This window comes from Phalacrocorax aristotelis, chromosome 4, assembly GCF_949628215.1.
Source record: "Phalacrocorax aristotelis chromosome 4, bGulAri2.1, whole genome shotgun sequence".
Taxonomy (NCBI): domain Eukaryota; kingdom Metazoa; phylum Chordata; class Aves; order Suliformes; family Phalacrocoracidae; genus Phalacrocorax; species Phalacrocorax aristotelis.
In genome coordinates this window covers 27,694,498-27,707,337 of record NC_134279.1, presented here as the reverse complement: position 1 = coordinate 27,707,337, position 12,840 = coordinate 27,694,498, and the positions used below count along the sequence as shown (strand labels likewise).

The window sequence follows — 12,840 nt, the reverse complement described above, 5'->3', positions numbered from 1 at the left end:
TTTTGGTCTTGCTTCATGGCTACAGCCTAGTGGCATAAGAACTGGACACATGGCACTTGGCACCTCACTCTACATTGAAAAGGGTCTGATTTTCAGATATGAAGGAACTGCAACAATTCCACTGAAGTTAAATATGTAGGTACCTCCACTCTGGATGGGTATTTTTATGTGTCTGAATCTATAGTTAGTTGGACTTTTAAAGACACATTAATCAAGTCTGTGTGTACACCATTCAAAGAAAAAGCACGTGATTCATGCAGTACTGTCAAAATACTTGCAAGACGACCACTAATGAATATAATCTCCCATGTGTGTGCTATTCTTTTTTCTTAGGCATATTAACAGTCTTGGCAGGAGGTGTCAATCTGAACCCAAAAGCAGGCTCATCTTTCCCCACAATTCCTTCTTAACTTAAATAGCGGAAGTATCAAATATGAATTATTGACAGGTTGAGATTGATCTGTGACAAGGGCATTAAGAATTTATTGCTCATTTCTGGAAAAAAAAAAAGGCTACTTTTATAGATGCCTAAACTGCTTTTATTTTATCAAAGAATAAGAAAAAAAGACAAATGCTGAATGTACATAAAACCAGCCATGGGACTGCATTTCTTTTTCCTCACTTTCTTGTGGACAGGAGAGTGTTAAACAGCCATCCACTAAAAGCAGCGATTTTATGCTGAGGTCTCCAAGTCAGTGAATTTACATTTCGTAAGAACACCCTGAGGGGCTTTCAGCTACTTTGCTTAAAAGGTAGACAGATACATTTACAGCAGCGCATGCAGAGCTCCATGTGCTAACATAGCCACAGAGCTGCAGATTCGCTTTCTGGCACATGTGTGCTAGGGGTGACTTAGTTCTAAGCAGGTAATGCATCAGGACACTTTTATGTGTTGGCTGGGAATACAGTTCAGTAAAGAATGTGACTGTAATTACCAGTAATGAGGGTATAAATTTCTGATCCCCGCTTTGTTGGCTGAATTTTGCTAGTGTTTCTAAGCATTTACATTTTACAATTGCCTTATTTATAGCCTGAAATTTGGTCCACTAGTTTTTCATGCATGTGAAATGCTTTTTATTGCATGTAGTAGGAAACTACTGCCTTCACAAACTAGCCTTTCAAAAAATATTATAACCAATTTAGTTTAAAATATTTTAATGATAATAATAGATTATTGGAGATTTTTAGTTGGAAGACATTAATCATATAGATCTTCTTTTTCTTATTTTGCTTAAATAAAAACCTTATATCACTGTGTTCAAATTCATACAGTTGCTACAGCAAAATCACTTGTAAATAAATAATAAAAAAAATTCTCTCCTATATTATACCCCCAAACTGGATCATATCTGCTATACGGAGTTACAGTAGGAAATCTGGCATCTCAGTTCACCCATAGCTTCAACCACCCAACAGGCAAGGCAGCAGTTTTTTTCATTTCCATTCCAAAGCCATTCAAGCACCTTGCCTGTGCAAATCGTTCCATCTACTTCATCACGCAGGTCAAGCGAACAGGTTCTGGGGACGGGCTCTCATTCAGACTGGGACATTTGGTAAGATGCCTTTCTTTGATGGTTGAGCTTTCCAAGACTATACATTTGGAAGGTCCGCACGTTGCTAGGCTGGGACATCTTGACACAGAATAAAGATCTCCTACAAGTACTGTGATTGTGAACTAATGCCTGAACTTTATATGGCTCCCCTGCACATGGGAAAGTATCTGGCACAAAACGTGTCCAAAGTCTCTGGTTTTTTCAGCACCCATCATATTTGCATCACAGTCAGGGACTAGGCTGCCCAGTCACTGCAGTAATAATACATCCCAAAGCTGCTCCCTTCTGCAGGTAGATCAATGCCTGTCTTCAATAATATTTCATATCGTTTTAAGAATAGCTCAAGTTGACTGAAGTAAATGCTTTAGGGAGTCACTTTGCCTCACTAGTCAAGTCCTAAATCAAATTAGCAAATTAATATGTACCTTTGGTGTTGATTTGGCTTTCCTCAATGACGAATCAGGCCCTTTGTTGACTCTTGTTTTCTGAGCCAGAAGACAAAATTTCCAGGCCTTATTTTGGTTTTAGCTCTTGGCTTCAGTAGAGTTGCGCCAGATTTATACAAATATCAGGGAGAGCAGAGTTTGCCTCTTCATATTTTCCTTTGAAAACAACTTCAATGGAAACATCTAAAGGTGAGTCTTTCATTCTGTGTTTAAGTGGTTTATCGTGAAGATGTCAGTGATATCTGACTCTCTTGGAAATATTTCTTGCAGGATAGGCTGCAGCTGGCCATGAAGGGTCCTAAGGGAAGAAGCAGAGGAAATTGTAGAGATCACAGCTCCTGTATGAGCTGTCTGTGGAGCAGCCTCTTACAACAGCAGAGCCCAAGAAGAGCCTCCTCATCTCTTTCCATCTACTTTAAAAAACAAATAGCATGCAATGACGTGAGGAGGAACTAGACCACAGTCCTGCTCCCCTCCGCTTTGAAACATAATGGAGTGAAAGTACAAGAGGGTGTTCCTGACCTGAAAATGTGGATGAAAGCACAATTACGCATTGTTAATTATACCATTATTTTTATTAGCATACTACACAACTCAAACATAGCAGCAGCTGGAAGCTGGCAACGACTTCAACCCTCTCTTTCCTGTCTTCAGATTGAAGCTAACTTTTGGTTTTTACTACAAACACCACAATAGCAGCTACTCTTTATAGAAGAGCCTGCACCCTCTTCAAACTGTGGAGAACACGTGAGCACAAATGAAGACACTCCTTGGCAGGCACGATTTTCCCCTCTCCTCACATAAAACCTTCACCCTGACCGCTAGCAAGGTCTGCATATAAACTGTGCGTGCCTGGGTCTAGCATCTACTGGACTACAGCCTGCTTCATTTTGGTTTTACCTGATGGACAATGTACTTGAGAAGTAATGTCAGGAGTATAACAATTTCATTTCAGAGGCAGGAGGGAAAGCCCAGTTTCAGAGCTGCCTTTCATTCCAGTGTCAAATGGAAATGTTTTTAAAAGTACAAAAGTTAAGAGATACCTTTGGACATATCCACCACAGGACTGCTAAAAGCCAGGTGGCCAACTTGCTTGCTTACAAGTGGAAAAGCTGAGCTTAAATTCATTGTCCTGCCTTTATCCCTACCGGGACTTTGGCCTCTGTCCACTATGGTGGATACCAGGAATCTAACCACTGGCCTGCAGAGTAACTCTTTGGACCAGAGAATGGTCCAAACATTCTCTGGTCCAATAAAAACACCTCTGACAAGGCTGAGAGAAAGTGGGAGAGGCAGGTAGATAGGCAGACGTATACTGTAAATCATCTCTGCACCCAGGTTGGACAGTATATGGGTTTACCAGAGCCCCAGGTGGCCGCACTATTTCCCAGGTAGTCAATCTCTCTTCTTTTTCTTTCCTAAAAACTCCAGCCTAGTCCTGAGAAATTTTCCCTGGGAAATTTGCATTGAAACCAACACACTCCCATGAAACATTTTGTATTTTTGTAAAACGCTGTATTTTGTCAGAAGAACATTTTCTGGAAGTTTGGGGGTTTTTTTTCAAACCGTTGTTATGACAAGCTCTAATGGATGCTAGGGGTGTTTTTGACAATCCAGATAAAGAGAGAAACATCAGCTCAAAAGCAACACCAAATCTTAGGGCCCGATTCCGGAGGAGCGCACTGCTTACACTGACACCGTGACTGCCAGCCTCAGTACAACACCTCATACCATTGCTCTGTCATTCTTACCAGTTAATAACAGAGAGTTTGGGTTAAAACATACCACCCTTCTATACCATCACAGTTCCTTTAAAAGCCAAAACCTCATTCTTGAAATATTTCACCCAAGATACAGTGTAAAACTGATATAAAGAATAGAGGGCTAATGTTCCTGACCACATGGACTCCTCCAAGATACCACATCCTATTGATAATAGACTTCCATGGTACTAGCAGCTGAGTTCCCCCGAAACCTAAACCACACGTCTGAGGAAGTTTAGAAGGGACGACCTTTCATGCAGTAAAGAACTTTTCAATGTAATAGTGGAAACAGAATCCTTTGTTTTCCTCAAATCTCAAGACAGTGGCTTTTCATCCTATGTTCAATCAGGGCTCAGCAGAAATATTTAAAAGGAAAGAAAGGCTTTGTTTTTACACGTCCCTAAAGCTGCTTCTCCCTCTTCCTCCTCCCCTGTACTTCTGACAGATTTTTAGGTTCCATAACATCAAGCAAACCTTATTAGACTTGGATTCACCATGATTTTATAGGTAGGCGTCTACATTTAGAAAAACCTACTCTGTGCAACTTTGTACATTTAAGTAGATGTGACCTTCCTGAAAAGTCAGATTATTGTATTATGCTTGATTTCTATGTGGTTTACACCAGCCGAAGTGCGATCGAAGTGTAATTTGCAATACTCTCAGCAGTTTTTTAAAGGGGCAGAAACAGCCATATATAGGCTTCCCTGGATTTCAAGTTGACTTTTGATTAGCTTTTTGTGCAGGTATTCCAGCTGTTGCCATTAGTTAGACATTCTGATTCTTGCTTTCTAATTATATAGTCCACAATTACTACCACCTTCCATTTAATTTTTGACATGACATGATCTATTTGTAGATATATTTTGGGTACTCCTGGAGCTAGAGCTCCAGCTAGGTATGATGCGACACAAATTGCGTGTTGCAAATTATATGTTCAGGCCTCGGGAGCACAGCTCCATCCGTCAGCCTCCCAGGGGGGCTGGGAAGTGTAACAGCGACAGTCACTTACCTGCTCGGTGAGAAAAAGGTACCAAGGCAGCTGGCTTTCTTCTGCAACCCAACAGGGGCAGAAAGATGCAGCCCACAATTTGATGGGCTGGCTGCTGCTGGGAGAGAAGGACACAGGGGACTCCTTGAGAAGGCCCTTTAGCTAAAAAAAAAAAAAAAAAAAAAAAAAGGCCAATTCCTCCAACCTCAGTGTTGAGCTGAGTAGCAGAAGACAACCAGGACCCTCATGAGTCTTCCTGGCTGTGGTGGTGACAGGGTGGGACAGGAGAACGGGCAGGCAGCGGTACGGACACCTTGTCTACCTAGAGTTTCAGTGTGAGTCAGCTGCACGGGGACGACCCGCAATGTCATTTCTACACAAACAACATCCAAAGTACTTCCTTTCTCGGGAATCCTGACCAAGCACAATGTGCTCAAATCTCAGGGAATTTTGCTTGTTATTTTGGCCTCTAAATAGCATCAGTTCTTGAGGCAAAATGCTGCTATTGCTTACACAGGCCCCTAGCCACCTTCATAAAACCAAAATACCAATGAAGCAGCACGTCTTCCCATGTGGGAAAGAAACAGCAAGCACTGTGCGGAAGTACAATCATGTAATGCTTGCACTTTAACATAAATACCAATATTTAGTACCCTGTAGGCACTAAAAACCACCTACACTGAGTGACAGAAAGACTTATTCATAGACAGCAAAATTAAAACAACAGAAATCAGAATTTCTGTATTTCTTTTCCAGAATAAGTTGGAAGCAAGTCATGCCCTGAGATATAGCAACATATTTAAATCTCTAATGCTGTTTTGGTGGTGGTATTGCCACTACACAACATGACAAAGAAGATCAGCAATTTTTTTTTTCCTCAAGTGACATCACATCTTACATTATCTATGCTTTTGCTGACTGAAAAAGCTTAGGTGGGAAAACAGCTGTGTACAGTAGTACAACACTTTATTTCTATTTTGAAATAAATTTGGAACAATTTTGAATTTAAATTGAGAAAGCCTTGGCTAGAGCTAAGCATGCTCTGTGCACAATGTATCGACAATATATTTCTGTTTTTCTCTCCCTTCCTTTTTCACTTCTAGAGCCCACCCTGACAAATTGTTCTAAACCTCTTTACAACATACTGTGAGACTACTGTTTACCAGGACTCAAAACAGATGAAAGGACAGCTCCACACAGGTGAATGTCTAGAGCCTGTCTCCACAGTTTTCAAAATTTTCTTTATGGATGCTATTTAGAAGGCACAGCCATTTTGTAAGACCACAGACCGCTCTCTGTCCATCTACCCCTTCTGTTTTGCTCCAGACATTGCTCAGGTGCATGGCGTTGGGTGTCCTAGACAGAGCTGCACTAAGCAGCACGGCTCTGGAGGGTTCTGGCTCAAGCCTCTCTTGCCTCACCACTGTGGTTTGGTAGCCAGTGCCAAAAGAGGGAGTACTGTTTATTTTGGAGCCTTTTATCTGACAATCAAATACTTACTTAAAAAAAAAGAGCTGGCTTTCAGTCTGAGTCTGAGGTTGAACTCAAACTTAGGCCTCTCCTTTTAAAACATCCTGACTGCAGGCTTTTTTGGGATCAGAAGTGAAGGTGGGAAGTGGGAGAAGAGGAGGACAAAAGGACAAGCTCCATGGGCCACTGTCTGCATACTGTCTTGATCTTCACCGAATCCAACCCAGGCTCTCCCCTAGGTTAACTCCTGTATCTAAATGGTGATTTAAGAGAACCAGGCAGGAACACAGCTGCAGAGTCTTAGTCATGCTTACAAAAGAGAATCTGGCCCATCTTGAAATATGAAGCCTGGAAGAAACTAGGTTGTAGCGGTGTGATATGGATTATACCTACACTGGAGATGTACTAAAAGGAATGTGTTGTGCGCAGCTTGACCAGGTAGGAGGTACGAAGTATAGCATACATGAAGCAAAACACCTAAAAGACCACGGCAGTGATAGTGGGAGAGTTTAATTATCTAGACCTCAGAGTGGATTACATTAAGCAGAGGAAGCAAAGCTTGATCTGGTACAGGACTGCTTTCTAATTTAATGTGTACATAAACCAGCAAGGAAGGGAAGAATGCCAGATGTGGTATTAAGCAACACAGAGAATATGATTTAGGATATTAAGGTATAAAAAAAGAAGGTAGAAGGAGTAGTGACTGCTAAGCTAAAACAGCTTCTGCAGCCACATTCTGTACTCCAGCTACAAGGTGTACATCCCCTCCGAAACAGAGCGCAGAGATAGGAGTTCCTGTGCCAACTGGAGCAATAGCTGGGCCCGTGAAACCTCTCACCCACACCTACACAGCTCTGCTCCAGTGCACAGCGCTGGCACAGGCAGTGTGCCTTCTGCAGCCAGCCGGCAAGCCTGCGAATAGACAGTCTTTCAAGCAGGCTACGGAGACCTCATAGATAAACTATGGTAGTTTTACGTCACCTCTCGATTTGCTTAATGATCTGCAAAAGCAGGCGAGGAACACCTGCAGGCTCGGGGGCCTGTTTATGTTTTAGCTGCCTCTCAAAGGTGCTTTGCAGGTCACAGAGCTGTCGGGAGTCTCCTCGCTTGCATACGAGAAACATCCCTCCCAAGGCAACTCCCTCCATGCCCTCCCTCTATACAGAGAGCCTCGCAGCAGGTATCCGAAGTGTAACATCTTAGTGTGTAGAAGGAAAAAGTTTATCAGATGAGGACTCGAGCTTATTATGACAGTGGGATGGAACATGACACAGTAAATCAAACACAGCCATGTAATCAAACACAAAAACATGCAAGGTGCCATAAAAAAATCTAGCGTAGACATACAGCAATAATAACCTTCTAGGAAGAAAAAGGGATTTATTTCGGAACTAGGTCAGATTTTTTTTTTCCTGAGGAAATATAAGCTTTCCTCCAAAAGGTGTTCTGGCAAGTTTCAGGTTTCCTTGCGAACGCCCTACAAAACATTGTTTAGAGCTCTTAACACCAGATAGCATCACCGCTACGCCGTGCGAAAAAGCCTCAGGTAATTTATGAGCTATTTCACGTCCAAGGCCAGATTCTGGTCTCACACCACACGCTGTAAAACTAGAGCCACTTCCACTTCACTATATCCAATTCCAGACAAGTTCTCCACTCGGGCCCCTGCCATGGTTTCAGTTTCCTCTATTGCGTTATTATTATATTACTTAGCAGGTCTGCCAATGACATTGTGTTCAAAATGGAGCAATTACAAACACTGGCAGGAAATGCTGGAGTAGCAAATGCTTTTTAAAAAATGGCAAGGATGTGAAGAAATTCAATGGAGATCTTTCATCCGATATATGAAAAGCAGAGGACCAGGGAAGGAATCGGTGGGGCTGCAAAAGGAATGAGTGAGAAGCCAGTGACAGATGAGCCTGAATTAATATCCCTTGCCTGAGTATTTACAGAAGCTGAAGGTCACATCCCGGAAACAAGGATCCATTTTCTTGAGGGGGAAAAAATGAAATGTTAAAAGGCTTTATGATCCATTCTGGACAGGTAGTTAGTTAATTAGAACTATTAAAAGTTGACAGGACCTGAGACTTAGATTAACTGCATCTCCAAAGTTGGAAGGAAATAGCAAGGGAAATTGGCAAACCTTTAGTAATATTGCTTGATAGCTTCCTGAGAAAGGTGTATCTGGAGGTGCCTAGAAAGTAGCTACTCCAGCTTTACTTTTTAAAAATAATATTAAAGAAAAAAAAAAACAAATTTTTTTTTCTTTTTTAAATCAAGGGAGGATTTAGGAATCCACTCACCAGTAATCCCAACTGCAGCCACGGAACGGATATTGGAAACATTAATATGGGACGGGGTTATGCAACATGTAGAAAAGCCAGCCCAGGAAGAAGAGGCAGCTGGATTCACGTCATGTCTGTCAAATGTGCTTTAAGTTCTTTCAGTTCTTTCCTCAACAGAGAGGCAAAAGTGAAGTGATGGGCATAATTTACCCAGATGAAAGAGATTCATTTAGCACCACACCCCGCAAAGACTGATCTGTAGAATCAGTAAAGCACGGTATAGAAAAAGCGCAATAGCAAATGACTTCAAAATTATCTGTGGGACAAGAAGCAGGGTGTCAGCAAAACGGCATGGTTCAGGGTGACTAGAGGGACAGGAACAAGGCAGTACTCCCAAATTTCAGCACTATACCTGCTTTTGTTCCAACTTTTATATAAATGGCCTGCAGGGGATATAATTTTTAAAGTGAAATTTTTTGCTGATAGCACATAAGTGCAAAATGGTGCACAGAGCAAGCAAATTTTAAATGATTTGAATAAATTAGGCTTATGGACAGATAAAGGGCACATTCAGTTCAGTGCAGCAAAGTAAGACATAATGACTGCAAGGCACCAAGTACAATCATAGGCAGGAAAAAGGGAGGAGAAGAGGGAATACTGACCAGGGGAAAGGATATACGGTAATTACCGATCAAATACTAAAATAATGCTTAGAATAACCAGGAAAATCAAAGACAGGCAAATTCTTCATGCTCAAAAGGACAAACAAATTCTTTGTACTACACGCTGAGTTGTCTCCTCAGTACAGCTGAATTGAAACGCCTTTTCCAGTACTCTAAAAATACTGATAAAAACCAGAGAGTTTGAAAGTAAAGGGCTGCATTGTCTCAAAAAAGACACAACATGATAGACTTTTAAAACGTATTTTCCCCTCCCCCCAGCAAACAACCATGCAAAATTACTTTCTTGCACTTTGAATGTTAATTTGGGGTCTATCTCTGTAAAAAAAACAAGCATAAATAAATTGAAAGGTAGTTATTACCGGTGAAAACAGCCTTTTTACTGCAAAGGTTATGACATTAACCCAGGGAAAAATTCATGAATATTCACAATCACCATTTGTCATTAAGGATCATAAAATGTGAAATGTTGAGTAGGGCTTTAGAAAACTCCTCCAGCCTACTAAATTCCCTCTTCACTACTTGCCATTATGCTAGGATATATTCCACCTTTTTTTTTTTGGCAGTGCGTTTTACAAACCAAATTCCTGCAAGCTTTCCTTATCCATCTCTATGAGGAAAAGAGAACGAAGACAGGAATCACGAAGACCTGCAGAAACCTGCTAAAATATGAACGACTAAATTCAGCCAAGGACCTCTTCAGGTGTTTGTAACTGGAGCCAGGAATTCCCCCAAAGACACACAAATATTAAAAGAGGACAAGGTTACTGGGCTTGCCCCTAAGTATCTCAGAAACTATCTAGTTTTCACATTTGCACTTGTCGGATTTGCTCGGGCCACCAGGTGTTACATAGTGTGTGTGCAAACACAGCGGAGAGCCTTTTGCAAGGGAATAAAAAAGCTGGATGCCTGACTGGGGAAAAAAAATTAGGAGGCAGATGTTTCCCAACCAGAAGCAGCCACAGGCAGATAGAAGGACTGAATAAAAAGATGAAGCTAGGTGAGGCGCTTCAGCTACAGTCTCAGTAGGCAAATGGCTTTGCCAATATTCTGCAAAGCAAAGAAATGGCACAGGCACAGAGCACAAAGCTGGGGGTCCACTTACTGAGTGAGAGCAAATTCTGCAGTAGAAGGCTTTAACACCAGAGGGGAGGGACGAAAAGCCACAGCAATAAATTAAGAGCCACGGTTAAAGCAGAAACCATATGTATTCAGTGAGCAAAGAGGTCTCCCACGTGGAGTGCAGCAGAAGTCCATGTGTAGGTACATGCAGAGAGACACACAATAGCTTCTGAAACGTTTAGGAAAGCTCAACTGTTTATCTACATATCCATTCACCCTCATACTATGAAAACCAGTGTGTCAGTGGAGGCCCAGCTGTCAATCAGCAAGGAGAATAGCTCTCCCCAGCACTAAAACATCACAGCCCATTTGCATGTTTACGGTGCTCAGGGATTAACACACCGCAAGGGTTGTAGAGCCAGGATAATCCACAGAAAGAGAACAGCTACACTCCAGGAGAAACAGGGAAAGGTACCCAGGCATTCAGATGAAGAACAGGAAAGAGGGAGTGCATTCCCATCTGTCCCTATGTTTTAGAAATAAAGGAAATTACAAAGCAGGGAGTTTAAATCCTGGAAGTCTGAGCTGTGTGATATGAACTGAGAATGGCTGGCTGGGCTCAGCACCTCCAGGAGCCACAGCAGCCCAGGTTTGTTTAGCAAAGGCAGGGGGTAGCTCCCTGCTGTGGTGCCCTGGAGAGCAGCCAGGGCTTTTGGAGGCTTCTGGCTGAGGGTTGCTCTGTAACCCAGTCAATAAAGGCCACCCTGATGATGTGCTCTAACATCTGTCCCCAGCTGCTGCACAGGCTCAGGACCACTGGGTATTTTTGCTATGTTAGCTGCACATTACCTAGTCTCACCACCACAATCCCCTGCTCTGATCCCAGAGTACCTGGGTTGTCCTTCGGAGGCACATATCCAAAATGCCTGAACAGCCCTTTTTCCCCGGAGAGAGCGAGGGTGCGATCAGATGGCAAATTCTCACCCTACGTCCACATACTGCTGATGATAGAGCTCACCTCCAGTAGCTAGCGTTCCTTTCGCATTCACATCTTCCCTCTGGCCTATTAATATATACAGGCACTTGTGCTCATTGGCATGGTGACTGTGCTTATGTCAGTCATGCTTCTTTGTATTCTCCCTGCTTAGCCACTTGCTGTTGTGCAAAGGATGTGTGCATCAGGCTCAACACCTGCTAGAAATCTCTGAGCTCTCTGTGCCTTTCCTCTCTTCCCAGGCACTCTGTCCTCACATCGAGTATTTTGTATTCTCATTTTTATTACTTTTCCCACTCTTATTTTCCAGCTATCCAGCTTTCTCGGTATTTCTTCCTTTGTTATAACTGCTGTATCACTCAGGTTTTGTTGTATTTGAATTGCAGCCATTCAGAGCCAGGTTAATGGACAAAAAATAAAATTTAAAAAAACCCTAAAAAATCCCAGCTCCCCTTCACTTTTCCTTACCTCCTATTACCCCCTCAGAAAAAAAAAAAAAAAAAGCGCTAACATCCTGCAAGAGCAAAAAGTGAAAGACAAGCAAACTGAAATTGTTGTCTGACTCACCAACACGATGAATCCTGAAAGCACTTACATGCAATGGTAACCAGACCCATAACTACACCATCACCTTACGCTGACGGGGCTCCTTGCTGCTGCCGCACAGGCAACAGCACCCTGCCCCCTCCGAGGCCTTTGTTCCCACTTGTCCTCTCGCTGGGAGCAGCAGTCATGCAATGGCACAAATAAACCCAAATCCTGATCCAAAACCCGATCCAGCTTAAAATCAAACCTGATCAAAAAGGATACCTTTTTTCAGCCATATCCAATTCTTACCATGGTCTAGACCTAAATACAAATGCATTCTCAGTCATAGATAACCAGAATTCACTATGTCAATTAGTGACATATTTTGGCAAAGACCTGACAAAGCTTAATCGCTCTGCAGAGACATCCCGGATTTTGGCAGTGTTTAAGCTGGGAAGGTTTCTGGGGTTCAGGGCAGACCCTTGGGTTACTTAGAGGAAGACTCTAACTGAAAATGTAGCCCTCGCTGTGTAAAGCAGATGTTTTGATATGAAATAACATCAGGAAAACATTTGAAAAATGGGCTAACTACAGTAGGAAATTAAAATATATTTCAAACCCTTACCACTGATTTTGTCCCCCGAAGTCTCGGTTCCCTTTTTTCTGCATTCATTTAGATCCTAAATGGCACAGCGCTACCGGTATGGTTTTATACAGTATATATTATTATTATATTTATTACTATTAATGTTTAAACATCTTATCAACTCTCAAAGCAGAATACACCCTACTGCACAGGATTCCTTTTCTCACCACAAAAACAAGAAGCGCCTTGCAGATATATCCGCGCAAAGCTTATCCCTACACTGCCCTTCCAAATTGCCCAGAGAACAACACAGAGCCACGAATCACAGCCCAAGGTTCAAATCTTAACTTTCAGGAATTCAGTTTGCACCGCTCTTATCACCTTGAGGAGAGCTGTGCAGGGCCGCCCCCCACCCCCACCATTCATCATTTCCTCTTTCCTTAAAGATTTTTCTTTCCTCCGTTCGCTTGCTGCGTTATTTCCCG

The 12,840-nt window shown here is 42.3% G+C and overlaps 1 long non-coding RNA gene across 3 annotated transcripts in view; it reads right to left on the bottom strand.

Annotated features, from left to right (window-relative positions):
• LOC142056248 (uncharacterized) overlaps positions 1–12,840 on the bottom strand; it is an 82,924-nt gene that overhangs the window by 14,968 nt on the left and 55,116 nt on the right. For all 3 annotated transcript variants that reach the window (XR_012660270.1, XR_012660269.1, XR_012660271.1), the window contains one exon: positions 1,979–2,297. This is a non-coding gene — a long non-coding RNA (uncharacterized LOC142056248). The remainder of the gene's footprint in view (positions 1–1,978; positions 2,298–12,840) is intronic.